General features: G+C 47.6%; 1 protein-coding gene across 4 annotated transcripts in view; it reads right to left on the bottom strand.

Moving 5' to 3' along the window:
• Positions 1-26,729, bottom strand: part of CSNK1G2 (casein kinase 1 gamma 2) — a 91,335-nt gene extending 64,606 nt beyond the window's left edge. Inside the window, exons 1-2 of one of the 4 annotated variants that reach the window (XM_043535774.1) lie at positions 26,303-26,729; positions 17,267-17,376 (exon numbers count right to left, since the gene is read on the bottom strand). The gene's annotated coding sequence lies outside the window, so the exon portion shown is untranslated. Of the gene's footprint in view, positions 1-9,511; positions 9,623-17,266; positions 17,377-26,302 lie in introns of all 4 variants that reach the window. The other 3 variants (XM_037885442.2, XM_037885441.2, XM_043535776.1) reach the window with 3 other exon arrangements.
• Positions 26,730-27,645: the final 916 nt, after the last annotated feature.

Genomic DNA, 27,645 nt, shown 5'->3' with positions numbered 1-27,645 from the left:
CAGTCCTTGTCCCAAACAACTTATGCAACGTTGGAGACTCAAGTGCTGCAGCAATGACAACTTGAACAAGAAACTGGACAAAAACACAAGGGAAAGTGACTAACTTGCATTTCTCTCTGCTTGGACATTGAACAGCAACAAGTAAACAGGTACAACAGTGAAAAGCAGTACGTACTTTAATATTTTCACTTTTACTAGTGGAGCCCAGATGCTGCAGTGATGGTTGCAGGAGAGAGTGCCTAATGGGTTAATGGTAACATAAAGGAAAGAAATATATTCGTTTACAGTACTATGATTTTACGTTGATTTTTTCAAAATGAGCAGGACAGAGCACTAAAAAGAATAAACCTGATTTGGCAGAAGGGCACAGACTTGACAGCTTAATACTGTCAGTGTTAGCCACCTGTAACTTCTATGGCTCTGTGCTGAGAAGGCCAATTTCCTGCCTAGTGCTGGGCAGGTATTTACCTATGTATAATATATACAGTCAGCTTTACTGAAAGTCAGCATTTTGGCAGCAATTCAGCAGTAATTATTTTGCCCCCAAAAATATCTAACAAGGAAACAGATCCATCGCTAAGCGATAGAACTGGGACAGTTCTGATTCATGTTTGCTCTTTGCTCGCATGAGCAGAAATGGAAATCAATGTGCTTGAGACATAGCCACAACGCAGCACTGCAAGACGGCGTGGAGTCTTATTTTTAAACACAAAAGAGCTTGCGTAGTTAATGGAACTTAAAGGGCAACACCTAAATGCTCTCCTGTTAAAAGCAACCACGTAGAAAAAGTTCATGAAGTAACTCTCTGTGCTGCTAATGCTCGTGATCTGCCAGCAGCCTTCCCTGCCAAGGGTAGGATTTGACTCCCCTCCCTTGATCCCTTCTCAAGTCGGTCACACCTGGGTGGAAAATATTAACCGTGCAATACCAAAGGGACAGGAAATGCCACGATGGAAATTTCGGCAGCAGCACAGGGACTGAGCAGCAGGAGCTAAAAATACTTTTGGGAAAAAAAAAAAAACACAAACCACACATGCTAAAATAAGACCAGCTTTGAAAACCAGACTAGCAAGATCAAAGGCAGTACTAGTCTAAGACAAATACCCAAGCCATGTGATAGGAGATTCTATTGATCTATTTCAGTTCAAGGGCCACTGGCAGGTAGTTTAAACTCCAAATCAGACTGATACAGACAGCTTTACGAAACCAAACCAAACAGAAAATGCAGTAAAGTTCTGTTTTAAAAAGTTTAATGAAAACAGCTTTTTGGTTAGCTTTAAGGGCTTTTCTGCAGCGTCATGAAGCCAAGCATGGGTTCACCATGCTAGTGTATTAAGCAGTGCATGCCTCAGTTTCCCCCATTTGTAAAATATGGATCATACTCAGTTACAGAGTACTAGGCAGTAACACTGGTGCCTGAAAATAGACAGGAAGAACCAACCAGTGGCCAGGATGCTGTGCTGAGCCAGTAACCTTGGGCAAGTTACCATGGCCTGGATTTACATAAGGAAATTAGGTTGGTATAACTATGTTGCTCAGAGGTGTGAAAAATCCACATCCCTGAGTGACACAGTTAAGCCAACCTAACACCCCTGGTTTAGACACTGTAGGTCAACCAGACACTTCTCCTGTCGACCCAGCGACCGCCACTCAAGGATGTGGATTACCTATGCCAATGGGAGAACCCCTCCTGTTGCTGTATGTAGACAAGCCTCAAGTCTCTCTGGATGTCAGCTCCTCATCTGTAAAACGGGGATAACATTTCCCTACATCAAAGACTGTAAGGTGTTCTATTACTACAGCAACGGCCCGGTAAACATCCAAGAGAGAACCATTGAAAGTGACTAGAAACAAAGGTGAAACTGACTACTCTCTTTTCACTGTGCTAATTGAAATGTACCATTGCAGTGATTCAGCAAAGCACTCAAATCTATCCCGGCTAATCAGGCCGCTTGAGCATGCGCTTAAGTGCTTTGCTGAATCAGGACTTACCAGCAGAGAGAGAGAGAGAGAGAAAAATTAGAACGTTAAAGTGGTTTCCTTTTAATAATCTAAACAACAAGACTAATAACAGGAGGTAAAGAAGTTTACTTGTCCCTTGGATGGTTACCAGTCAAATACCGTTCATATGAAGTAGACAAAGTGATTACTGGTTCTTTACCTAACTCAACGCAAATATTCCAGCTGCACTTAAGCTCCCATTTAGCACCTCAAGACCTGTATTCAGCAAGGCATTTCATACATGCTAACTGAGTCACTTAAGCAAGCGGTCTCAGCTGTCAATCCCCTTTTGTGCTGTGGATTGCATGGCTATGCTTGTGGATTTTGACTGAAACCAGACCAAAGCACAGCTAATTCCCAGAGCTGGGTTCAATGGTACCACACACTAAAGAGATATACTCACAAATCAATAAGAAAAGGAGTACTTGTGGCACCTTAGAGACTAACCCCAATTTATTTGAGAATAAGCTTTCGTGAGCTACAGCTCACTTCATCGGATGCATCCTGTGGAAAGTACAGAAGACGTTTTTATACACACAAACCATGAAAAAAAAAAAAAAGGGTGATTATCACTACAAAAGTGATTTTCTCTCCCCCCACCCCACTCTCCTGCTGGTAATAGCTTATGTAAAGTGATCACTCTCCTTACAATGTGTATGATAATCAAGGTGGGCCATTTCCATTTCCAGGTGGATTTGTGCTGGAAATGGCCCACCTTGATTATCATACACATTGTAAGGAGAGTGATCACTTTACATAAGCTATTACCAGCAAGAGAGTGGGGTGGGGGGAGAGAAAATCACTTTTGTAGTGATAATCACCCTTTTTTTTTTTCATGGTTTGTGTGTATAAAAACGTCTTCTGTACTTTCCACAATATGCATCCGATGAAGTGAGCTGTAGCTCACGAAAGCTTATTCTCAAATAAATTGGTTAGTCTCTAAAGTGCCACAAGCACTCCTTTCTTTTTGCAAATACAGACTAACACGGCTGTTACTCTGAAACCTGTCACAAATCAATGCTACTGTTACTGAGGGGATGGGGAAGGACAGCCATTAAGGAGTCCAACGTATTCTAAAAGTCTGAAAGAGCCAGCCAGCAAGAGCCCATTTACCAGTCATGTTCTTTTTAGCTTCTCATTTGCTGGAGAGACTCATGTAAAAGCAGAACTACCTCTTTCCTGGTCAGCCTCCTCCTACCCAGCTCATGAGGTGATTTCATCATCACTTAGCGAGTGATCTCACAGAGGGCTTGGCTTCACTGCTATTCCTTGGGTATTGCCCCTTAGCTTGAGTCCTGTCCACACAAAAACATCTTCACTCAAGCATGGTGGCGCTTTTAACTCAAGTCGACTGCTCCAAGAAGGGGTATAGACTGAAACTCAAGAGAATGCAGCTCAGCTGCTAACATGAGCACTCTAATGTGGATACAGGCTAGCATCACATGAATACCCCAATGCTTCCCAATTTCCCCAGCTTATTTTTTCTTGCTATCTTCTTATTCCCTGCTTCCAGACCAAATATCATCTACCAGTTCATAAAGGCTGGTTCAGTGTCTGAAACCCATCTTAGCACTTCTCCAGCTCCAGTACAGAGATCAGTCTGACTGGAATGGCAACCAGGACATCTTCCCAGCATGGGGCCAGCTTGCCAGAGATGACACCAAGGTCCTGGTGGACCCCCAGTGCTAGACCAGCAAAGACCACAATTTTGGCACCAAGACCCAGAATTCAAAGCGTCCAGTGCAAGGAATCCACCAGGTGGGATCTTAAGGCTGGGAGAAGGAGTCCACAAGAGCCACCTAGTGCAAGTCAAAGACCATAACTCCAGTCCAGTAACTTCCTGGGGCTGTGCCTGTTCTACAATAAAATGAGCCAGGTGACTAGATGCACTCCCAAACACAGAGTCCAATTTTATCCTGGATGGGTTAAGGACTCTAGGTAGGGTTGTCACTGAACTGTGCATTGAGGACCCCAAATCTGAGCATGAGGATCGGAAGTTTACAGCTTCAGGGCCCCGCCCTCTGGACTGTGGCCGGACTCACGGGATTTCTTAGGGAGGACATGGAAGCAGAAGAACAGGCTGGGACGGAGGAACTGGTATCTTAAACTGGTAAGATGCATGTTATCGTGTGTTCCTGTCATGGGAGCTACCACATCAAAAAAAGAAAAGGAGGACTTGTGGCACCTTAGAGACTAACCAATTTATTTGAGCATGAGCTTTCGTGAGCTACAGCTCACTTCATCGGATGCATACTGTGGAAATCGCAAAAGACATTATATACGCAGACACCATGAAACAATACCTCCTCCCACCCCACTCTCCTGCTGGTAATAGCTTATCTAAAGTGATCATCAAGTTGGGCCATTTCCAGCACAAATCCAGGTTTTCTCACCCTCCGCCCTCCCACAAACAAACTCACTCTCTTGCTGGTAATAGCCCATCCAAAGTGACCACTGTCTTCACAATGCGTATGATAATCAAGGTGGGCCATTTCCTGCAGAAATCCAGGTTCTCTCACCCCCTCACCCCCCTCCAAAAAACACACACACAAATTCACTCTTCTGCTGGTAATAGCCTATCCAAAGTGACCACTCTCCTTACAACCTGCATGAAAATCAAAGTGGGCCATTTCCAGCACAAATCCAGGTTTTCTCACTCCCCCACCCCCATACTCACACAAACTCACTCTCAGAGTGAGAAAACCTGGATTTGTGCTGGAAATGGCCCACTTTGATTTTCATGCAGGTTGTAAGGAGAGTGGTCACTTTGGATAGGCTATTACCAGCAGGAGAGTGAATTTGTGTGTGTGGTTTTTGGAGGGGGGTGAGGGGGTGAGAGAACCTGGATTTCTGCAGGAAATGGCCCACCTTGATTATCATACGCATTGTGAAGACAGTGGTCACTTTGGATGGGCTATTACCAGCAAGAGAGTGAGTTTGTTTGTGGGAGGGCGGAGGGTGAGAAAACCTGGATTTGTGCTGGAAATGGCCCAACTTGATGATCACTTTAGATAAGCTATTACCAGCAGGAGAGTGGGGTGGGAGGAGGTATTGTTTCATGGTGTCTGTGTATATAATGTCTTTTGCGATTTCCACAGTATGCATCCGATGAAGTGAGCTGTAGCTCACGAAAGCTCATGCTCAAATAAATTGGTTAGTCTCTAAGGTGCCACAAGTCCTCCTTTTCTTTTTGCGAATACAGACTAACACGGCTGTTACTCTGAAACACATCAAAAAGACGCTCTCACCGTTATGGGGGATGTTACATGACTGGGATGGGGAGATTATGTAATGCCAGTTTCAGCTTCAGTACCTTCATTTTCCCTGCCACCCCATTTAATTCCCCCCAACCTTGCCTGGACATGTGTGATCCAAGATGGCATCCAAGCAGGGAGAAAAACAATCCAAACATGCTATTGGTGATTTATTGCAGCATGCACAGATGCAAAGCAGGGGACAATGAGTATAAGCCAAGCAATGCCTGGAAATCAGGAACAGCAGTAGGACTAGAATGCTTTTTCGGGGCATATACACCAGTGTGCTTCTCCTCCACCCACCCCCATACTGGTATGAGCATTCGGGGTTTTGTAAGGCAGCTAGAACTTTAAAGAACAGCAGCAGCCTAGGTCTTAAGTCCACTGCAGCAGTGTTAAGTGCACAGCACTTGAAGTCTCTTGGTGCAACAGATCCTGCATTTGACTCTCATGGAGAGAATGGAGATGCATTACTATAGCACCCCAACGGTGGTTCTAACCTGCTACATTCTAGATCAGAATCCTGTTTATGTTACCATGGGTTTTAGTCCACTCTTGGGGAATGACACCAGAGAACTTTTCATTCCCCAGGAACTCCAGAAGACCAGTCAGGTTTCTGAGCAATGCAGGCTCAGCACATATACACCTCCAGCTCACTAGTCCCCTCCAGTCACTAATCTGCCCATCAGTTAGGAGTTGACAAAACTGCTCCATAGCATCAATGGATGGTTTTCTACCAGAGGCCTGAGACACCTGTTCTCCTTCCCACTCTAAGATTTCAAGCAAGTTCACATCCCCTTGTACCACTTCAAGACCATCACAAGCAACATGCTGCTTCCCTGGGCTGGCCCGGTATATACCCGTGCTCTCAAAAGCCAAATTAAAAAAAAGATATGGAAAGCACTTGCTGTTTTCTTGATGGGAGAAGGACCCTGGTACTCAGTAGGCCATGAGCAGAGAAGTGTAGGCGGGATGACCCCCCAACACCTCTTCCAGGAGGCCACTGAGAGCAAGCCAGAGGCTGCTGAACTGCAACAAAAGGAAGAAAACTCAGGACGACCTGCTGCAGGAAATGTGGAAGGACTTTGCCACCATGTCAAGCCAGCTCTACAAACTAGCTGACAAACCAGGCAGCAGAAGAGAAGGTGTTAGAGAGGGAGGAAAAAATGGTGTCAGTACACCCAGCATGACTGGGGATGAAGGAGAAGGACTGCCAACTGCAGAGCGACATGTTGGAGCAACTGCTTGGCATCATGGCCAGCAGGACCCAGAATGCACCTGCACGGACTCCTACCCCAGTCCGGGACCTGCCTGCTCCAGTCACCACGTTCTGAAGCCAACGGAGAACGCCAGGCAGGGGCAGAGCCAGTCACAACAGCAGTCCATGCATGGACATACACGTGGTCAACAGTAGCTGACACACTCCACCCCATGCTTGCACTGGGGCAGGAGAACAGGAACCCATGACTGATACACACCTGATGGACTCAAAGTGCACTGATGATGTGCTCACACTGGTTCACTTCCCCTTCCAAAGCAAGATAGACACACCTTGTGTTCCTCACTCCCCGCCCCACACACCCCATTCCCCTGGGAGCACTTTCAGGTTGCCTGTACAGGGCCTATACACCAGTACTATTATCAGTCCATTCCCAGCCAAAGTACTGCTCCTTCTCTCACGGGCTGTGCAGTGAGGCTCAGATCAGCCACTGCATAATAAACGCTGCCGTCCACATCGCTTTACAGGCAGCATGTTTCCAGCAAACCATCCTGCACCTGCTCAGTGTTCAGTTCAACCTGCTTCTGCCAGGTGCTCTCGCACCAGGATAGGGCTTCATAAACCAGGGAACAGAGGACAGACTGGGTCTCCCAAAGCAGTAGGCACATACACCAGATTGATAGCCACATTACTGGGCAGGACCAAAGCCCCAGCACTTCGCCGATGCCTCCCATCTAGGTGTCCATGAACCTCCTCTATGGTTACGTCTACACTACAAGCTAGGTCTGAGGTGGGTGTGTACTCGGCATGCTGCCGCTGCCCATGCTACGGGAGCTGTACTGTTATTTCTACTTGCATGAGCTCAATCGAGTCAGTGAGAGTATGCAAACATGAGTGGGGGGAATCACCCCACCAGCAGCTCAGAGCGCAGATGTAGCCTATGGTCCTCTAAGGCCTGTGTACTGAGGGAGTAAAACCCTTTCCCATTTGGGTAATCATGCAATTGGGGGAGGGTGGAACAACACTGGGCACACATGGGACATCAATGGCCCTACCAGTGTGAGAAGCCCCATTTGCTAAATTTCAGAGAGAACTACCACCTTCACTACCCACGGGTGAACCAAAGCAATAACTGCATGGCAAACCTTTGCCACAACTGAGCCAATGATTAACTTGCCAATGCTGAACTGATTAGCCACAGATCTGTAACAATCCAGGGTAACCAGCTTCCAGGCGGCAATTGCAATCCACTTCAGCCCCTCTCACGTGTCTCCTGGCACTGAAGGAAGTGGCCTTCACGTGGAGGTTCTGGGTCCACTGCTAGTCATCCCTGGTGGGCATGGCCACTCTGTTTGTGGGCCTGACCCACAACTGCCAGCCAGCACAGGGGGATTCATCAGTCATTAAACTATCAATTGTCCCCACTCCTCTGTCTCAGCCTGGCCCTCCTTTGCAAAGCACACTGCTGTGTTCTCATGGTGCCAAGCAGCTGCTGCAATGCCCTCCACACTGCACTGCATGCCCTGGGTCAGCCTCCTTTTTCACAAAGGACAGCTGTATGGGTTGCACTAATGCCAACATATTGCACAGGCCACTGCTCAGAGTACAGGTTTCAGAGTAGCAGCCGTGTTAGTCTGTATTCGCAAAAAGAAAAGGAGTACTTGTGGCACCTTAGAGACAAACCAATTTATTTGAGCATAAGCTTTCGTGAGCTACAGCTCACTTCATCTGATGCAGTGAGCTGTAGCTCACGAAAGCTTATGCTCAAATAAATTGGTTCATCTCCAAGGTGCCACAAGTACTCCTTTTCTTTTTGCTCAGATTAGGAGCCATCCCTTGCCACTGGCTGGAATGAAGGCTGGGGGCAGAAATCTGGAACACGTCAAGACATAAGGGGTTGAGCTAGCGGACTATAAATGCTTCCACTATGTGCCCAGAGGACTGACAGGACCTCCCACAGTTCACTGCAAAAGAATTCAGAGCAGCTCAGCTTACCACAGTGCAAAGAACCAGGAGACGTGCCCCTAGAAGCCCTGGCATCACACATGGGTGAGTGCAGCACCAGTGTGCACACAGCAATTTGCCTGTTGCTTGCAGAGAGGCTGCTGTCACTCTGGAGTAGCAGCACTCAAGTTAACTCTGCAGCCAAGACATAGCCAGAAGAGGGACATCAATCAAGGGAACCTCCATGCCCTTCAGGCACGGCAAACTGCAGCTGCCATGTGCAGACTGGATTAATGAATGCTCCTAGAGGAGGCTTTTCACAACCCATTTCCTAAGAGGAGCCACAGAAGGTACAGCAACAGGACTCCTCCAGGTATCACAATTTGACACTGGATCACAGTCCTGGAGCCTTTCCATTCCAACTGTAGGAGGCTTCCTGCCCCACCGAGTTAATTCCATTTGATAGCAATGAGACCCCGAGTAGGAAAACCCGATCACTTCCACCCTGCGGGGCAGGTGGGATTCCAGAGCCCCCAGCCTGTACCCTCCACCTTATTCTGTGTGTGATGCTCTCAGAAGAAACACACAGACTCTCAAACAGTCCCAAGAATCACAGAAGACTAAAACACAGACCATTGACTCTTATTCTAAATATGCTGCCCGAATCCCTCTGAAATAAAAAGGGTTTGAAACTTGTTGGGAAGGGGCTGGTTCCATGGCCTACCAGGTTAGGTGGGTGGATGTTTTATAGCACCCTACCTGCCCCAGATTCCAACAATCCCATCCCGTGACCGGAAGCAGAGAGCATAGAGGGAAGGGAGCTGTTCAGAGAGGTAGCGAGGAAGCAGGTCATTAACTCCACGTCCACACTGGCAGCCAGCCAAGTGGCACTAGGTAGGCAGAATCCCCACACCCCAACAGTACCCATGCTGCCCCTGCATGCGCTTGCTGCAGGGAATAGATGAGCAGCCAAGTGCCACAGTGGCACTGCGACTTTGCCTAGGATGGGGAGAAGCCGCCTTTCCCTTCCTTGGAAGGGCACTCAGACCAAGGGATGAGTAGCTCTAAACCAGTCTTATCACATAGCTGCCACCTGGCTGCATTCTTGCAATGGAATGAATCTGCTCTGTCCACGAGACACCCAAGTCTTCTCACTGCAGCCAGCCACCGACCCAGAGCTGCTCCTCTCCTACTGAAGGGACTCCTGAGAGAGAGGATGGTCTCATGACTTAGGCCCTGTTCTGAGACTCAAAAGAGCTGGATTCCACTGCTGGTTCTTCCACTGGCCCCCTGGATGTGGCTTCCCCATGCTCATAATCTCTCTGGTGCCTCAGTCCCCATCAGTCAGACAGGAACACCACACCATTCCTCCCACCCATCATCTCACCTATTTATACTCTCAAATCAGCGAGCCAAGGACTGTCTTGTTACGTGGGCCTCTCACATCAAAAGGCGGATCTCTAGATCATAGAATCATAGCATATCAGGGTTGGAAGGGACCTCAGGAGGTCATCTAGTCCAATCCCCTGCTCAAAGCAGGACCAAGCCCCAACTAAATCATCCCAGCCAGGGCTTTGTCAAGCCTGACCTTAAAAACTTCTAAGGAAGGAGATTCCACCACTTCCCTAGGGAACGCATTCCAGTGTTTCACCACCCTCCTAGTGAAAAAGTTTTTCTTAATATCCAACCTAAACCTCCCCCACTGCAACTTGAGACCATTACTCCTTGTTCTGTCATCAGCTACCACTGAGAACAGTCTAGATCCATCCTCTTTGGAACCCCCTTTCAGGTAGTTGAAAGCAGCTATCAAATCCCCCCTCATTCTTCTCTTCCGCAGACTAAACAATCCCAGTTCCCTCAGCCTCTCCTCATACGTCATGTGCCCCAGCCCCCTAATCATTTTTGTTGCCCTCTGCTGGACTCTTTCCAATTTTTCCACATCCTTGTAGTGTGGTGCCCAAAACTGGACACAATGCTACCATAACACAGTCAACAGATGATCCAACCACTTCCAGATTTCCACCCATGGCCACCACAGCGTAAAAAGTGCTGGTTCGCCTGTTTCACCTTATGTGAACTCTCAGGAGGGCCAGAAGAACGTTCCATGGAGAATCCGCACTGTGCCTATTAACCCACCATCTCTCGATCATATGCTCAAGAGACTGAGTCAATAACTATCTCCCCCTTCCCACCTCCCTTTCCCCCCGAGTGACCCATGTGAGAAAGCTTCTAGAGGCTACTGCGTAGATGGGCTATTACACCACCTCACCAGTCTAACATGACTCGTGGGTTTCAGGGCATCTCCACCAGAGGGCTGACACTGCTGAGGAATGCCTTTCCTGAGGCACCCAGGTTTGCACGAGCACTTCAGGCAACACAGCCCTGACCCATTGCGGTTCTCTCCTGGTCTGGGGAAAAGAACATTTTCTCCCATCTGTATTGCAATTTTACAGCAGGCCTAGATGCCTGGGCAAGGAGGAGAGAGTGATTTTTACACATTTGCAGATAACATTCATTCAGAGACTTTCCCCCTTCTCACGTTAAAGTCACATCACGCAGACGCCACATCCTAACAGCCATCGACTTTCTGTCAGGGGAACAGGGAGAAAGGCAGTCTGTCATTTCTCTCCCCCTTGCTCCTTGGCTCTCCACCGCTTCAGTGCTCTAGCCTGTTAGATGCCAGCTGACAGCCCAGCCCTGCCCAGTGGGAGAAGCCAGAACAGAAAATGGACCAAAGAGGAGAAAAGGTTTTGCAGCCTAACATGAAATCAATAGAGCTGTCTAGCAGGAGAAAGCACATGCAGGGTAACCTGAAAACATGGACAACCATCTCCCAGGAATAAAAACCTGTGGTCTGGCTGAAGCCACTGCTTCGAGATTGCTGGGGCAAGTACGGTGGCCATCTTCTCCACTACCCGGGGCAACCTGCGTGCCAGGAAGGGGGTGGGCAATAGCTTCTACAAGAAACGTCGAATGGTATGAAAACATGCCCATTACCACCTCTTCTAGGCAATGACTGTCTTGTTATGTTTGCACAGCCCCAAGCACAATAGGGCCCTGGCCTCCAGGTATGCAACAGTACAAAGAGCAAATCATAGTGTAAAAAATTACGATGCTCAAACAGCAGTAGCCACTGAGTCCTTTGGTTCCACCTCCAACCCAGAAGAGCAATTCTGCTTTCGTTGTTTCCTCTGACTGCCCAGAATGTGCCCCAGCAGCGCTGGCTAACAAGGAGGCACAGCACAGGGAGTCCCGAACTGTAATCTCAGCTTTGACACCGACTCACTCTGACGTTGGACAAAGATTGCCCTCTCTCTATGCCTCTATTTCCTCCCACCAGTAAAATGAGGTGGGATTTATCCACTGCCCTGGGGGGTTAGGGTTACTTGGTTGTGTAGTGCTTTGAGACCCTCAGATGGAAGGTGCAGGGTATTTATGCTGTACTGCAGTAGGTCTGAGACAGGGGCCCCACTGTGCTGGGTGCTGTACACACAACAACAGAACCCCGCCCCAAAGAGATTACAATCTAAACTGATCAGTATAATTCCCCTTTAGGGATTGGCAGAGGAGACCCAGAAAGACCATGGCTCCAAAGCAGCCATGTACCTTCATGTTATGCATATGCTTCAGCGCCAGCCTTGATCAGGGTTTAAGAGATGTGCCCATGGTCACGCAGGGAAGATGCAGCAGAGCCAGACCTACCGAGTCCCAGCCCTAGTATCTCTTTCTATAAAGAGGATAGATGCAACTTGAGACGTCTTTGGTGGCGTGGGGGAGACTTGACATTTCCACCAGGTGACCAGGTCTGTTTTTACATCATTAACTGCGGAAGGTTGGGGCAGCTTCACTTTGCTGAGACACAAGCTTCATTCTGAAAGTATGCGTGATCGCCTCCCTTCCTTGTTAACAGTTAGCTGCTTGGAGACCTGCCTATTTCCCTACCTCCCCTTCAACTGCTTTGAGGTCTACAAGCAAGGAAAACTTGGAGCTGGGAGTGTGGAGAGAAGAAATCTCTCCCCTTTAGGTATGCTGAATTCCTCATTCTGGGAGCTCTGGAATTACTTCCTTCCTGGAAATGGTTTGTATGGGAACAGATTTCACTCCTTTCCCCAGCTCTCACATTCCTGCTCCTTCTCCCAATCAAATAGGGGGAGGGATAGCTCAGTGGTTTGAGCATTGGCCTGCTAAACCCAGGGTTGTGAGTTCAATCCTTGAGGAGGCTATTTAGGGATCTGGGGCAAAAATTGAGGATTGGTCCTGCTTTGAGCAGGGAGTTGGACTAGATGACCTCCTGAGGTCCCTTCCAACCCTGATATTCTATGAAAAAGGTATCTCCACCACCACAGCCCTTCTCAGAGCAGCCAAATCTCAGGTCACAAACAAGGAGCTACAAGGATAAATAAGCAGAAAGCCACCAAACAATTGCCCTTTGGAATAAAGGAAAAGGTGAAGAGAGGCACTCTGTGGCACTGAAGGACTATCTTCAGAGTTTACATGCAGCTGTCAGTGCATCTTCAGAGAGGCAGTGAATGACATGCATCTGCCTCCTTCCCCACTACCAGAGTACCCCAGTGCCTTGCAACACCCATGTGGTAGGGCCATGCTCTCATCCTGATCTTACAGCTAGGGAACCGTGGCACAGAGAGGCTAAGAGAGTTGCCTAAGGTCACACAGGAAGTCTACATCGGGCATGGACTTGAACCCCGACTAATGCTCTAATCATTGGGCCATCCTTCCCAGTTATGGAGGGAAGAAAGCTGGTCTATGGTTAAACTACAGGGGTTCCATCTCTGGTTTTGCCACAAATGTGAAGTAGCCCCTTCACTTCGCTAGCTTCAGTTTCTGCATATGGTGGAACAGGTATCCCAATGGTGGTGAGACACACGAACATGCTGAGATCCTCAAACAGACGCATTAGGAGTGCTGCACACTATGTACCTTTTTTTTTTTTTTAAACAATGCTTTACATTGTTTGCAATCAGCTCTTCCAATATTTGCCCATACAGTGCTGTAGCCATGTTAGTCTGAGGATATTAGAGAGGGGAGGTAATAGCTCAAAATTGGTCCAATAAAAGATTACACAGAACTCTTCTTCAGGTCTGGGAAACATATGTACCCAGACTATCCAAGATAAATACAAGGTAGAACAGATCATTCAGCATAAGTAGACATTTTAAGGGACCATATTTCAATGGACCCCCAGACTAGGACACCCCAATTCAAAGCAGCACCAGACCCTGCCAGAATCTGCAGACATATCTCCATTGCTACAACGTTCAACAGGTCCCACAACATGCCTTTCGAGATCCACAGGTCCTACACATGCCTATCATAACATGTGGTGTACCTCAGCCAGTGCACCAAATACTCAACTGTGTGGGTGAAATGAGACAATCACCAATCATATTCTCGAATGAGCTCATACCAAAAAAATGATGAGACAAAAACACCATGTCACCCTTTTCATGACACAATCACGCCACATATGACCTCTTAGTCCTCATCCTCAATGGACACTTGCACAACACCTTCAAAAGGCGAGCCTGAGATCTTAAAGTCATAATTTTGCTAGACACTAAAAACCATGGTCTGAACGGAGACACTATATTTATGGTTTATTACAATAATCTACAACCCACTACTGCATCCCCATGACTGGAGAGATGTTAATGGGCCTCTTTACCTTGAATGGTCCCTTGAAATATGTGTGAACTACTTATGCGAAACAATCTGTTCCACCTTATAATAGCTGTGACAATCTGAGTACATTTCCCAGACCGGAAGAAGAGCTCTGTGTAAGCTCAAAAGCTTCTCTCTCTCACCAACAGAATAAAGATATTACGTCACCCATCTTGCCTCTCTAATATTTGCCCAGACATTAGGAGGGTATTTTTCAGTCAATACATGTTTAGCTGGAAAGTCCAGTTTTCCAGCTATTTTTTTCCTGCCCTTTACATTTTTTGTATTGGGTTACATGTTACTTTGAGAGTGAAACTGAGTCGGAGCAGCACAAAGTCAGCCAACAGAAGCAAACCAATCAGGAGAGCAGCAAGTGTGTTTACTGTCCACCTTATGGTTAATGTTTCCACAAGCCCTGGCAGCGGATCGAGGGTATCCCCATTTGTTTCTCCATATACCTTCAATTACTTGGGGCCAAATCCTGATGACCTTATATACAAGTCATCTCTTTGAAGTCAGTGGGACTACTTGTGTGAATGAAATGCACAGGAGTCAGCCCATGGTGTACAGATCAGTTCTTATTTTACTAATCACTTACATACTGATAATAGACAAATTTACAACCTATACCCCTCTATTTCCTAGGTCCTTACTTTTCTGGTCTTGTGATCCAAGTGACTTCAACCAATACATACCAACCTTCCACTAGTAAACAGAAATAAATCTGAAACATGGGTTTTTTGGCTCAGTTACTCATGTTTTTAGTTCAGTCTATATCGCCCCTGCGAACAGGATGCAACTCCCTTGGCTTCCTCTTTCATTACACATCCGATTTAAGGGCTTGAACTTGCCAACACTCATTACAGATACAGACCAAGATTACACAAAGTGACTCATGATTTTGGGTGCCCAACAAGACAAACCTTAAAGGGGCCCCAATTTTTAACAACGTGCTGAGCTACCTGCCACTGGGAAATCAAGGTCTTTCAGGCTGGGAACCCTCCAAGGACTGAAGTACTTAAACTGGGCTGCAGCGCTTAGAACCATGAGAAATCCCTTTGGTTAATGGATGCTATGTGTGGTACTGAGCACGACACCTGGTTTTAGGAGTCCGAGTGTAGAGCATGACCCTGATTTTCTTCTCTGTGGTTTGCTCTCTTATCTACACATGTGCCCTCTCAATCGCCATTCTGTTTCTGGTTTCAGTACCTGCATTCAGTCCTCTACCAATTCCAAGCAGCAGTGAAGTCCTTTAATTCACAAGGGGAATGCTGAGCAGTCAACGAGAACAGGAGTTACACTTGCAGCTTTTGCCATACTTCCCTTCCTGCATCACAATTTCAGAAAGAGATTTAGGGCCGGCTATGACCCTTTGTTAAACTGGCAAAAGTTCCACACGTTTCAAAGATGTGCTTAACTCAGCAGGCTCAGCGCAAAGAAGTCTGACCTCTTTTCTGTGGTTTGGTTCACATATGTTTGCATGCCCTCACTTTTGCTTTAAATGAGCCCCCCAAAATATAGTCCTAGCACAAAACTCAGCAGAAACTGAGGGCTGGGGGGTGGAGGAGATAGCTCAGTGGTTTGAGCATTGGCCTGCTAAACCCAGGGTTGTGAGTTCAATCCTTAAGGAGGCCATTTAGGGATCTGGGGCAAAAATTGGGGATTGGTCCTGCTTTGAGCAGGGGGTTGGACTAGATGACCTCCTGAGGTCCCTTCCAACCCTGATATTCTAGGATTCTATGATTCTATGATCACCAAATAAAGAAAGATTAGAAGTCGAGTCAGCTAGGCCCCAGAGACTCATGAATCTAAACAGGTTCTTCTATGGCCCTCATCATTAGCATCTAAGCATCTAAACATCCTTGCATTATCCCTATTTTACAGATTATCCCTGCATTATTCCTGTCTTACAGATAGGAAACTGAGGCACAGAGAGATTACGTGATTTGCCCAAGGTCACATAAGAAGACAGAGAGCCAGGAATTGAACCCACGGTTAATTTTATTTTATTTTATTTACGCACACACAGACCTTGCCCACAGTCACACAAAGGATTCTGTGACACAGCTGGGAACTGAACCCAGTTTCCAGTCCAGCACCCTATCAACTAAACCATCCTTCCCCATTTGTCATGAACAGCTGTAATCTTCAATTCAGAGAGGTACTAGTAAATCCCGTATGCAGTGTTGTTATAGCCGTATCGGTCCCAAGATATGAGAGCGACAAAGCGGGTAAGGCAATGTCTTTTATTGGACCAACTTCTGTTGGTGAGACACGCTTTCGAGCTTACATGGAGCTCTTCTTCACGTCTGGGAAAGATCCGAGCATCACAGCTAAATGCTAGGTGGAACAGATTGTTTTGCATAGGTAGTTACCATATATGCTAACAGACCATTCAAGATGGAGTGGTCCATTAACACCTCTGCAGTCATATAGGACAATAAAGGGGGGATTAGTGAGTTACAGATTGTTGTAATAAGCCATAAATCCAGTGTCTCTATTCAGCCTGTGATTTTTACTGTCTAGCAGAGTTATGAATTTAGGGCTTGTCTACACTGCCACTTTACAGCTCTGCAACTTTCTCACTCTGGGGTGTGAAAACACATTCCCGAGTGCTTCAAGTTTCAGCGCTGTAAAGTGCCAGTGTAGACAGTGCATCAGGGATGTTTGCCGTATAATGGGATTTTACCACTTTATTTGCAGCATTCCCTACATGGAAGATGAAGGAGGCAATACTGCAAATACCACAGCAAATATATCTGCTGGGAACGGTACACAGTGTGATTCCAATAGGGCCCTATGTACAGGGTTCAATTGCTAATAATCTCCAGCGAGCTATCAATGAGTAGAGTACAAGCAAATATGGTGGAGCATTTATTTTGTAATAAGCTGCTTTTACTGGGAAGTTTATGTGCAACTCAGGGATGGTCTTCTGGATCCTGGCACATTGGCAGCATGGCTTTTAGCATCACAAAATATGGGCTCCCCTAATTTAAGAGAAACCCCAAATCTGAATCTTTAAATCCCTCCTTGATGATTAGAAAAGGAGAAAACTCCTGTTACACGGCAGCAGATACACGCCGCACTGGGCTGCCTTGTAGAGCCTCTGAAATAGACATATTTTGTTGGCTTCCTTCTAGCTGCACCCACTTTACAGCTCATTAGTTACCTGCTGTATCAGAGCCAAGTTGTTTAATGGACTCTGAAAATACAGTGGCTTCACGTTTGTTCTCTCTCCACTCTCCTTCAGCGATGGAAGTTCCTCCCTCAGACTTTCCCCTTAAAACAAACAGCTAGAGTCTGGAAAACATTCTCCACCAACTTATAATCATCTTAGGAACATGTTAAATATTGGCTCTCATGTGACAGTGAATGCCTTTAAATTACTCTGTCCTGAGAAGAAAAGGAGTACTTGTGGCACCTTAGAGACTAACCAATTTATTTGAGCATAAGGGTTTCGTGAGCTACAGCTCACTTCATTTGCATCCGATGCATCCGATGAACTGAGCTGTAGCTCATGAAAGCTTATGCTCAAATAAATTGGTTAGTCTCTAAGGTGCCACAAGTACTCCTTTTCTTTTTGCGAATACAGACTAACACGGCTGCTACTCTGAAATCTGTCCTGAGAACCATTGCTCTGGACTTTTATTTCTGGCACTGAATAAAGACAGACTTAGACGTCTGTTCCTATGTTGTACTGTACTACATAACTGCTCAAACTTCAGTACCCTCCACTGTCCCAACCCGGCCCATAACAACAAAGATCAGGAACTGTTTCTTGTTACTGTGTTTTATTTACCATACCTAGGTTGCTGGGGGTCTCCAAGCCAAGAACACTGCAGCATCTCACTGCATCTGCTCCATACAATAGAGAAGATTTTTGGAGTCTGTTCTCCTTGTCCAGAGCACCTCTCTAATAATATGCAACTTCCACTGAATACAACATAGGACAACACCCTCCCAATAGCAAGGCAAAATGAGGGAGGTGGGTATTCAGGCTGCACCAGGAGAAAAGCCTCCTCAGAGCCCTACTTCACTAGCCTGTAATTGTCAGGATGTGCTTTGGGCCCCTCCACTGCAGGTTAGACCCATAACACAACTTTCATTCTAGAAGACACCCAACTCCCTGTTCCAAGTCCCACATTCAGAACATAATCTGGGGTGCACCTGCTGAGGAAGCACATACTATTTGGGCAGAATGGCCAGCAGAAACAGACATGCTGGATCCCACAAGGAAGCTCTCAGAAAGGTAAGAAACATGGAGAGGTCAGCTCAGCTCAGCTCACAAGAATACAGGGAGAAATAAACACCCCCAGAACCCAACGTATATGGCACTAAGGTGCGTGCATGTCTCTTGCATGTAGGCCTTGTGATGCTGTGATTAGCTTATGAATGGGACAGCTGAGCAGTGCTTCAGCTGGAACTCTGTCCAGCTGCTCCTGAGTGGCCATCAGGATCTCTGCAGAGAGACAGAGGCCTACCCTACCTGAGTCTCCTGCGTGGCAGTGCCTAAAACTAAATATAGGACAACACACCAGCCAGACACCTCCAGCTGAAGACAGGACTCCCTGTAGGTCCTACAATCAAATCAACAAGGTGCAAGCACAGGAATTAACCTCATGTTTTACTGCACTTCCAGAAAAAGGGCTCACTGAAGACGACAGAAGTTTGTCCACCATGTCTCAAAAGCAAACACTGCTACAGATTTTCCAGTAGGCTTTGGCTTGAGAGGTTACTGCAATGCAATGTGCATCTCCAGTTAAGAGCATTTGTTCTGCATCAGGCTAAATTTAGCTGGCATGAGCCTTAATTGCTCTTCCCTTTCACTTTTCTGAACTCATCGCCTGAAAGCTGTTGGAGTGCTTCACGTCCTGGGGGTATCCTCTCCTCGCCAGTGTTGGTGTGGAGGACAGAGCTCAATACACCAAGCCTAGGAATGAGAAGCCCTCAGCAACCAAGATTCTGCTCCCCAGTTTCAGTGCTCCTTATCATTGCTCCAGCACACACATGCACACTACATAACCATGCTTTCGGCTGGGGCTCAGCATGTCATTGGCTCCTCCACCATATGGTGACAGAGATCGTCAAGGATTGTCCTCAAGAATCACTTCCAATTCCCTCCTCTCCGACTTGCCTACCTGCAGCATGACGTCCATCACTACACTCCAGCTCTGTGCTGAAGCCTAGTAGAGTGATCTGTTCAAAGCTCCAGAGATCTCTTATTGGGACCTCCCAATCAGATGCACTTACTCCAGAGAGTTGTGTAATAAGGAAGGCCCAAGAGAGTGCACACATACTCTGGAGAGAACATTACTCTTGGGCCCGAAAAGCATTAGCCACTCAATATGCTTGGCAGCTGGCAGAAGGGCTAGGAAGCAACAGACCTGCTTCCATAACCATGGGGCTCACACACAAATTCCACACCTCTGCAGTTACTTCACTGGTAGGTCTGAAGGAGAAGTCTTAGGCCAGGTCCACACAACAAGTTTTGTCGGCATAGTTATGTCAGTCAAGGGTGTGGTACATCCCCCAGCTAACAAAGTTTTGCCAGCAAAGCCCCCAGAGTAGACATGGCTATGCCAACATAAGAGTGCTTCTGTCAACGTAGCTAATGTTGTTCAGAGACATGGTATTACTATGCCAACAGAAAACCTTCTTTGTCCATAGACTGTGCTGGCATAGCTACACTGGCAAAGTGCAGTAGCTTTGTAGTGTAGACAATGCCTTAGCCTAGATTCTGTTAGTCCACATCAACATCTCTCTGCTCCCCTCCATGCACCAAAACAAAATGGTAGTCACTGCTCCAAAGCACAGAGCTAAAGAAAGGAGTATTAAGTACGTGTACCATATCATCTTCCATTAGCACCCACCCTGTTAGTGAACACAAAAACTAGAATACCCATGTCCCCTTTAGGATAAGGAAGCTCAAAAGGGTTGGGAGAAGACCATATATCCTAATGATCATGTAGTGCATAATTCTATATTACACATCCGTGTGACATGGAAGGTGCTATAAAGCATTCTGTCTAACTCCTGTGTTAAACTAAACTAGAGAAGTTATGCAGAGAAAGAGCCACTACAAACATCCCACTCCAATGAACTTAAAGAGCAGGGCTTCTCGTTTTGCTGTTTGCACCTAAAAAGCAAAGTGCTGCTGCGAGGATTTACGTTTTGACTTCTATGAAGACTGAGCTCACTTCATACCACTAACTGTCACTCAACAGGTTCTAGCCGGCAGTCAAAATGCCACACTTCTGGCCTTTTGTTTTTCTCCTGAATGAATGTTCAGCTTCCAGCATCTTATGAACCAAAATATCTTGGCATAAGTGGTTGTTAATGACTTTCCAGGGTCAAGGTTAGGAATGGCCCTGGCTGGGATGATTTAACTGGGAATTGGTCCTGCTTCGAGCAGGGGGTTGGACTAGATGACCTTCTGGGGTCCCTTCCAACCCTGATATTCTATGATTCTATGGGTACAAGTCCATCCAGAGCTGATGATGACAATGGTTCCAGTGCTCCAGAGAAATCTCTGTCACATCCAGGAGCTGATCCTTCAAGTTGCCAACAGAAAAGGGTTCTCACTCCGGGTGGGTGTGACTCTCTTCACTCCCATGCTGTCATTATCTGAAGACTCACACCTGTGACACAGCAGGGCTGTGAAGCTTTTTCAAAGGGCAGTTTTATAAGATCAACAAGCACCAGAGGAACATTAACTCCATGTTAAGTAAGTTAGCAGAGTATTGCCATCTGATGAAGCCCAAGCATCATCTGCCAGCAGCTTTATCCACAGTGTGGAAATTCAGCCCTGGGCCTTCTTTATTTCCTTATGACTTGAATGGCTCCAGAAGACTTATTGTTTGATTGGTGAATGTAAAAAAACAAACAAAAAAAACCCAAAGTTTCCTACCATCCCTACTCTCAAAGTCTTCATTCCAAAGACCTGTGCTGTTATGTTGGCAGCCGTCACTAATGCTAATATTGCACTTCCACCAGTTTTCTTCTCTGCCCCACATTCAGCAGAACATGGGACTGTCTACTTCCCCTTTTAACAGCCATAGTTACCACCATACTGGATCATCCAACCCATGCCCAGCCTCCAGTATCTGATGCTACAGAGGAAGCAGAGAATCTCTGTCGTGCGTTAGCCAATGGTGCACACTGGAGAGAATTTCTTCCTAATCTGTTTTGTGCCATCTGCCATGAGAGTCCAGGTTCCCCTCAAGGTATCATCTTGTCACCAGATCTGAGACAAATTCTTCTAATGAAAGAGATTCTCAGATCGCTTGATTTTACTAGCCAGGTGAACTAGCCTCAAGACATCAAAACACACGTATTTCCTGGAAAGGACCGTGCTGACATTGGATCTTAGGTGATCTAAGGTGTAGATCTTAGGTGTAATCAGGCCAATGGCAGCAAAGAAACTGGGTGTCAGCAGATACGTATGCCCAGAGATTTCTTTGCGAAAGAGGAACTATTACTTTCCTTCACAATTTGAGACTACAAAATCTTTGGACGTTTAGGAATCGTAGCAGACATGTATCAACCTGCTTACCACGATCTTCAGAGTGAAGGAAATCAATGGTGAAGTTTTCCCCAATTACAAAGCTATGCCCCAGCAATGTCTGCTCTTTCCTACAAATCTCTAAAGAAATCTGTACCCATCTTGTTCAGTGTGAAATTCTGAAAATGCTACATGTAAGTAGTTTTACACGCATCTTTCAGGTTAATGAAAAGAGCCATTTACCAAACTAGTTACCAGTTGAGCCTCATCTTGACATCTACCCACCTTGCTGTAAAATTACCTTCTCAATAGCAACAACAGAGAGCAGCTATCTCCCTATGGGTTTCCTCAACAGTACCATTATTTTTGCCACATGCTCCATTTATAATGTGTTTGTTGCCTGATACTGAACCTAACCATTTACCCAAACCAAAGGCAGCTTGCATGATTCTCAGCCTCTCAGAAACCAGTGAAGTCCTGCCTCCTCTGAAAAACAGATATGTGGTTTTACCATATGCGGTGGTAGCCTTTGGAGTGTCACCCAACAGCTGATTTTGTAGCATAGACACAATGGATAATATTTTAACTAGATACATGCTCTGCATTAAAGTTTTTCCCCCACTTCTCAGACAGCGGTAAGACAGTGTGAATATAACCTGCATGAGTGGGTCTGCGATTTAACTGGTAATCCATTCCATGACTACACACTCCAAACAGAGTGGGGATGGCTAGGTAGCGTCAGTCAGTCTGGGAGCTAGAGACAAAGAACCACAGTGGCGATCTGTGTCCAGCAGCCTCAAGAGAAAGTCGCCTTCGTCTTTTCACCACAACTGAACCCTGTCTCTTCTATGTGACAATGGATTCTATCAGGGAGAGTTACTCACTCCCAACAGGAAGCATAGAAATAAAACTTTTAATTCAAAAAACTATTTATAAATTTACAGTTTCTCTGAGTGCAAGAGATCCAATTTGCAGACAGGATTCCAGAGTCACAAAGAACTTGTCTCCTCCACAGCTCCCAACGTTACCAAGCTAGCCCAACCAACCCTACCTCCTGTGGCAGAGAAGGAAAGACAGATTATTCTTAGCAGTATTACCACAACTCCTAGGAGCCACAGCCATGGACGAGGGCCCCACTGTGCTAGGAGAGGACAGTTACCATTTTGTCAAGGGCAACCCGATGCTATCTAGTCGGCGTTTCATTATACAATAATATTTAGTAGTGCCCATTGGTTCTGAGCAGGACACTATTTTGTTACTGATTATACCCTCATTACTGCAGTACCTGAGCTTCTCACAATTTCTAATGTATTTATCCTCTGACACCCCACTGTGGCAGGGCTGGGTTATTACCCCATTTACAGACAAAGAACTGAGCAGTAGCATGCAGAACCAACTGTGCCCTTGGGATGATTCCATCTGGCCCCTGAACAAAATGGCATCCTCTGCACAGCGTGACCTTGCATGCGCCATATGTGGAGGTCAGGCCGCGTGGAGGATGCCTGGCTAAAAATGTCAGCGCCTGCCACTGGAAGTGAGGTGTGGAGAGAGGATGTGACTTGCTAAAGGTCATACAAGAATTCTGTGTCAGATTAGGGAATTGAACCCAGGTATCAAAGTCCCAGGCTAGTGCCCTAACCACTGGGCTACCCTTCCTTAACAGGCACTATACAGACAGAGGTATGTACTGTCCCTGCCACAAGACACACACGAGTTTTGTTTGTCAGATACTTTAGGTAAACCTAGCAGGCAGAAATGGGAGACTAGCAAATATGGCTTAAAGGATATGATGCTAACTAAAACTCACAAGACCTGGGTTTGGTTCCCAGCTCAGACACAGACTTCTTAAGGACTTTGGATAAGTCACTTAATTCATCCTGTGTCTCAGTTCCCACATCTATAAAATGGGGTAAAGCTTCCCTATCTCCCAGGATTTTGCAAGGATAAATCCTTTAGTGATGGCATGGTGCTCAGACATTACAAGGATCAAATACATATCTAGACAGACTGACCAAGGCTAAGAACGGCTAGACAGATGCTGTAACACAACCTTGTGTTCACTGATCAATCCTAGCCATGGAAACTAGCAAGACCACTGTTGGTGGACAGCACAGGTCACGGGTAGAGAGAAGGCTACAGAATGTGATTAGGCCCAGGTCCAGTAAACAAATTTCTTGGCAGCTGCTATAGGACGACATTGCCTCTGTTAGCCTGGCTGGAAAAAGAGATACTGATTGTCCATAAACGCAACCCCTCATATTGTTTTCATTGATCTGCTGAGTCACACTCAAATATATTTGACACTTTTGACGATACTTGGGCTGCTGGGGAATGGAGAGGTAGCATACAGACTAAGATCAAAGCAGTGCAAAGCCTCCCTACTGTGCTATGACAACAGGCAGCTTTTGGGGGGGAAGTCAGAAACCTGCCAAAATGTGACCTCTGCTTCCACCTCTCCACTCATTCCTAAAAAGAATGTAGCAAGAATAAAGCCCAATGCAAGCCACAAAATAAGGGAAGCAACATCACGATCGTCACACCTCAAAAGAAACCGCTCTACAGTAATTTCCCCTGTTAAGTTAGCCATGCAAAATGCTAGCTATTATTCCCTAATCCATTTTGATGCAAGGATAAATAAAGCGGCGGCATCTATTTTACACAGAATAAGATGAGATTGCTACTTTTGCAAACTAATTACAGGGCTTATCAAATCCCAAGACTCTTTTACTCCATACAGCAACGGTTACTAGATCATAACTAGACAAGATGATGAATAGCCCCTTTAAACAAAAAGCAGAGGGATGGGGCGGGTGGAATTCAGGTCTAGCTAAGTGGGTACAACTCCACTGACTTAAGTTGCATCCAGTTACACATCAGATCTGAATTTGGACCAAGACCTCTGCCTATTCAGGGCCTGATACTGAAAAGTACTGAGCATGGATCAAGCCGTTTTAAAGGGATGCCTCTATCCGAAACACGCTGAATATCAACTTTGGCAAGTTATTTATGGACTTGTAAGTCTACGCTGCCACAAAAGGCAGCCTTCTCACACTATCTCAATGTAGGCCTCCTGCCCTCATTTACAGTGATTCTCTTTCAGACATATTGGCAAACACTAAACCGTGTTTCAACCTGTTACACAAGGCCTGATTTTTAAATCTCTCTGTTCTGGTGGTCAGCGCCCGGAGGAGGAGGGGGGAAGAGAGAGCAGCCTGTGTGTGGCATTGTGGATGGGTAACATTGCTGCCAGACAAACTTATACACTCCTTATAGTTCACATCCAGAAATCCATCCACTTGTTGTATGGAGGGAAGACAAATGGACTAGTTAATGCAAGGTTTCAGAGTAGCAGCCATGTTAGTCTGTATCCGTAAAAAGGAGTACTTGTAGCACCTTAGAGACTAACAAATTTATTAGAGCATAAGGTTTCGTGAGCTACAGCTCACTTGCACAAGAAGGCTTATGCTCTAATAAATTAGTTAATGCAATAATTTCCAAATATACCTGTGCAAAAGATTTACTCCTCTATAGTTAGTTTGCATGCAGCTTGACCAGCATCCTACTTACCTCCAATTTGTTTATAATTTATTACTTTCATGACAACCTGAAAGGTTTAACAATTTAGTTTTCATTTTAAAATGACACACAATATGGCAAGCCCCCAATTTGTTCAGACTGTGGAACCCTTCTTAAGAGCAAGACTCTTTTCTCCCAAGTCCACGATCCCCACTGAACAGCTTGACTCTCCATAGATTCTATTCTACAAGCCACCAGGCAGGGGTCAGAGCCCACTGGTGGGCTCAACACCACACTTTTAGAACCACTGTGATGAGATATTGGGGTTCCTTTTTTGAAGTCTTCTCTCTTGGCTGCTTAGGAAACGTTTAAAAGTTCATCCTCTTTTGGGTGGGGCCTTTATTCTTTCTGTATCTCAAACCGATTCATTCTGATTCACGAGCTTTTTATTTTAAGCTAGATCTTTCCCCACCCGTCTCCCTCAATTAAACACTTTCCGATCCCTCTGGGGGAGTAAAAAACCCCACAAAACACCCCTTATCACCCCAACAGAGCCCTGCTTCATAACACCATGGGCCAATATTGTCGGTGTGGGGTAGTAGGTGTATGCGTGTTGGGGGAGGGGGGGGGGGGGGGGAGAAAGAGAAGCGAAAAAAACAAACAAAAACCACCCAGGCAACTTAGTAAGGATCACTCTAAGCCTCAAAGCCCAGGCAGAAAAATAGCAGCAGCTGGGCCTAAAAAATAAAGCGAGTGAAACACAGTCCCAGGGAGGTGGGTTTTGTTGTTGTTGTTGTTTTTTTAAAAGCTACAAAATATCCATTGCACATAATTATTGTAGCAACAACTCCCCCCCCCCCGCACCGCTCCCAACATCTGTCTCTCTCTCTCTCACACACACACACCCCCCACGTCGGTGGGTTGCTCTTTTTCAACCCTTCGAGGGTACCACCCCTCCCCTCCCCACGTCCCCAGCCCCCCTCCCTGGTCACAGGGGCCCACGAGCCCCCCCCACCCCAGGCGGGAGCCCCGCTCCGAAGTGCCGGCTGCCCACAATACCCCCCCCCCCGCCGCCCAGAGCTTCACCCCCACCGAAAAGGGCCGCCTGAGGGGGGCGGTTTGGGGCGGGGGGGCAGCCCCCCCCCCCGCTGCCAGCGCCCCGGGACGCCCCGTGCGCGGGCTATTTACCTCCTCGGGGCCCCTCAGAGGCGGGGGCCAGCCCCCCGGGCCCCCGCCAGCCGCTCCATCGTGGGCTTCCTCCCGCGGCTGTTGTCTCTTTAAGCCTCTTCTTCCCCCCCCCCAGCCCCCCCTCCTCCACCACACACTCCGCGGGCAGCGGGCACAGCGCGGCGCCTCTACTCCAGCGGCGTACGGCTCCGCGGCGGCCTCTGCAGCGCGCGCCACGCCGGCGGCGCAAAAGCCCTCCGTGAATAGGAGGAAGCCTCGGGTTTACAGGGGCTCGGCGCAAGCGCGGTGGAAGGGAGGGTGGCGGCGGAGCGCCGTGGGCGTAAAGCGCGCTTGAGACGAGGTTGCCGAGAAGGGCGGGAGGGGGCGGGGAGGAGGGGCTTTGCGACAATGGCGGCGCGCTTTGCGGCTTGCCCTGGTTCCCGCCCCTTAAGCCCGCCCCCTCTCCAACTCTTCTTGTCGCCCGCGCGCGCGCCAGGAGGCCGGTGTGCGCGTGTGCGCGCTGAGTGTTGTCCCGTCAGCAGCCGGCAGGGCAGCCCCCTCCTCTGCCCCCCGCCCCTCTCCGGGGCACGGTCCCCCTAGCGCCCACCTACAGGGCAGCCCCCCCGACTCCCCCGAGAACCCTCCCCCCCGTGCACGCACCCCCCAGTCCCCTTTCAGGCCACTGTCACCTTCATACCCATCCACAGGGCAGCCCCCCTCAATAGCTGCCCCCATGACTCCCCCTAGAACCCTCCCCACCATGCATGCACCCCCGCAGACCCCTAACCCTAAACCCTAACCCGAGAACCCTCCCCACCGTGCATGCACCCCCCAGTCCCCTTTCAGGCCACTGTCACCTTCATACCCATCCACAGGGCAGCCCCCCCCAATGGCTGCCCCCATGGCTCCCCCTAGAACCCTCCCCACCATGCATGCACCCCCGCAGACCCCTAACCCTAAACCCTAACCCGAGAACCCTCCCCACCGTGCATGCACCCCCCAGTCCCCTTTCAGGCCACTGTCACCTTCATACCCATCCACAGGGCAGCCCCCCTCAATAGCTGCCCCCATGGACTCCCCCTAGAACCCTCCCCACCATGCATGCACCCCGCAGACCCCTAACCCTAAACCCTAACCCGAGAACCCTCCCCACCGTGCACGCACCCCGCAGACCCCTTTCAGGCCACTGTCACCTTCATACCCATCCACAGGGCAGCCCCCCCCAATGGCTGCCCCCATGGACTCCCCCTAGAACCCTCCCCACCGGGCACGCACCCCGCAGACCCCTAACCCTAAACCCTAACCCGAGAACCCTCCCCCCCGTGCATGCACCCCCCAGTCCCCTTTCAGGCCACTGTCACCTT

Source organism: Chelonia mydas, chromosome 25 (assembly GCF_015237465.2).
Source record: "Chelonia mydas isolate rCheMyd1 chromosome 25, rCheMyd1.pri.v2, whole genome shotgun sequence".
NCBI lineage: Eukaryota > Metazoa > Chordata > Testudines > Cheloniidae > Chelonia > Chelonia mydas.
The sequence above is the reverse complement of the archived record's forward strand: the minus strand, read 5'-3'. Positions and strand labels throughout refer to the sequence as shown.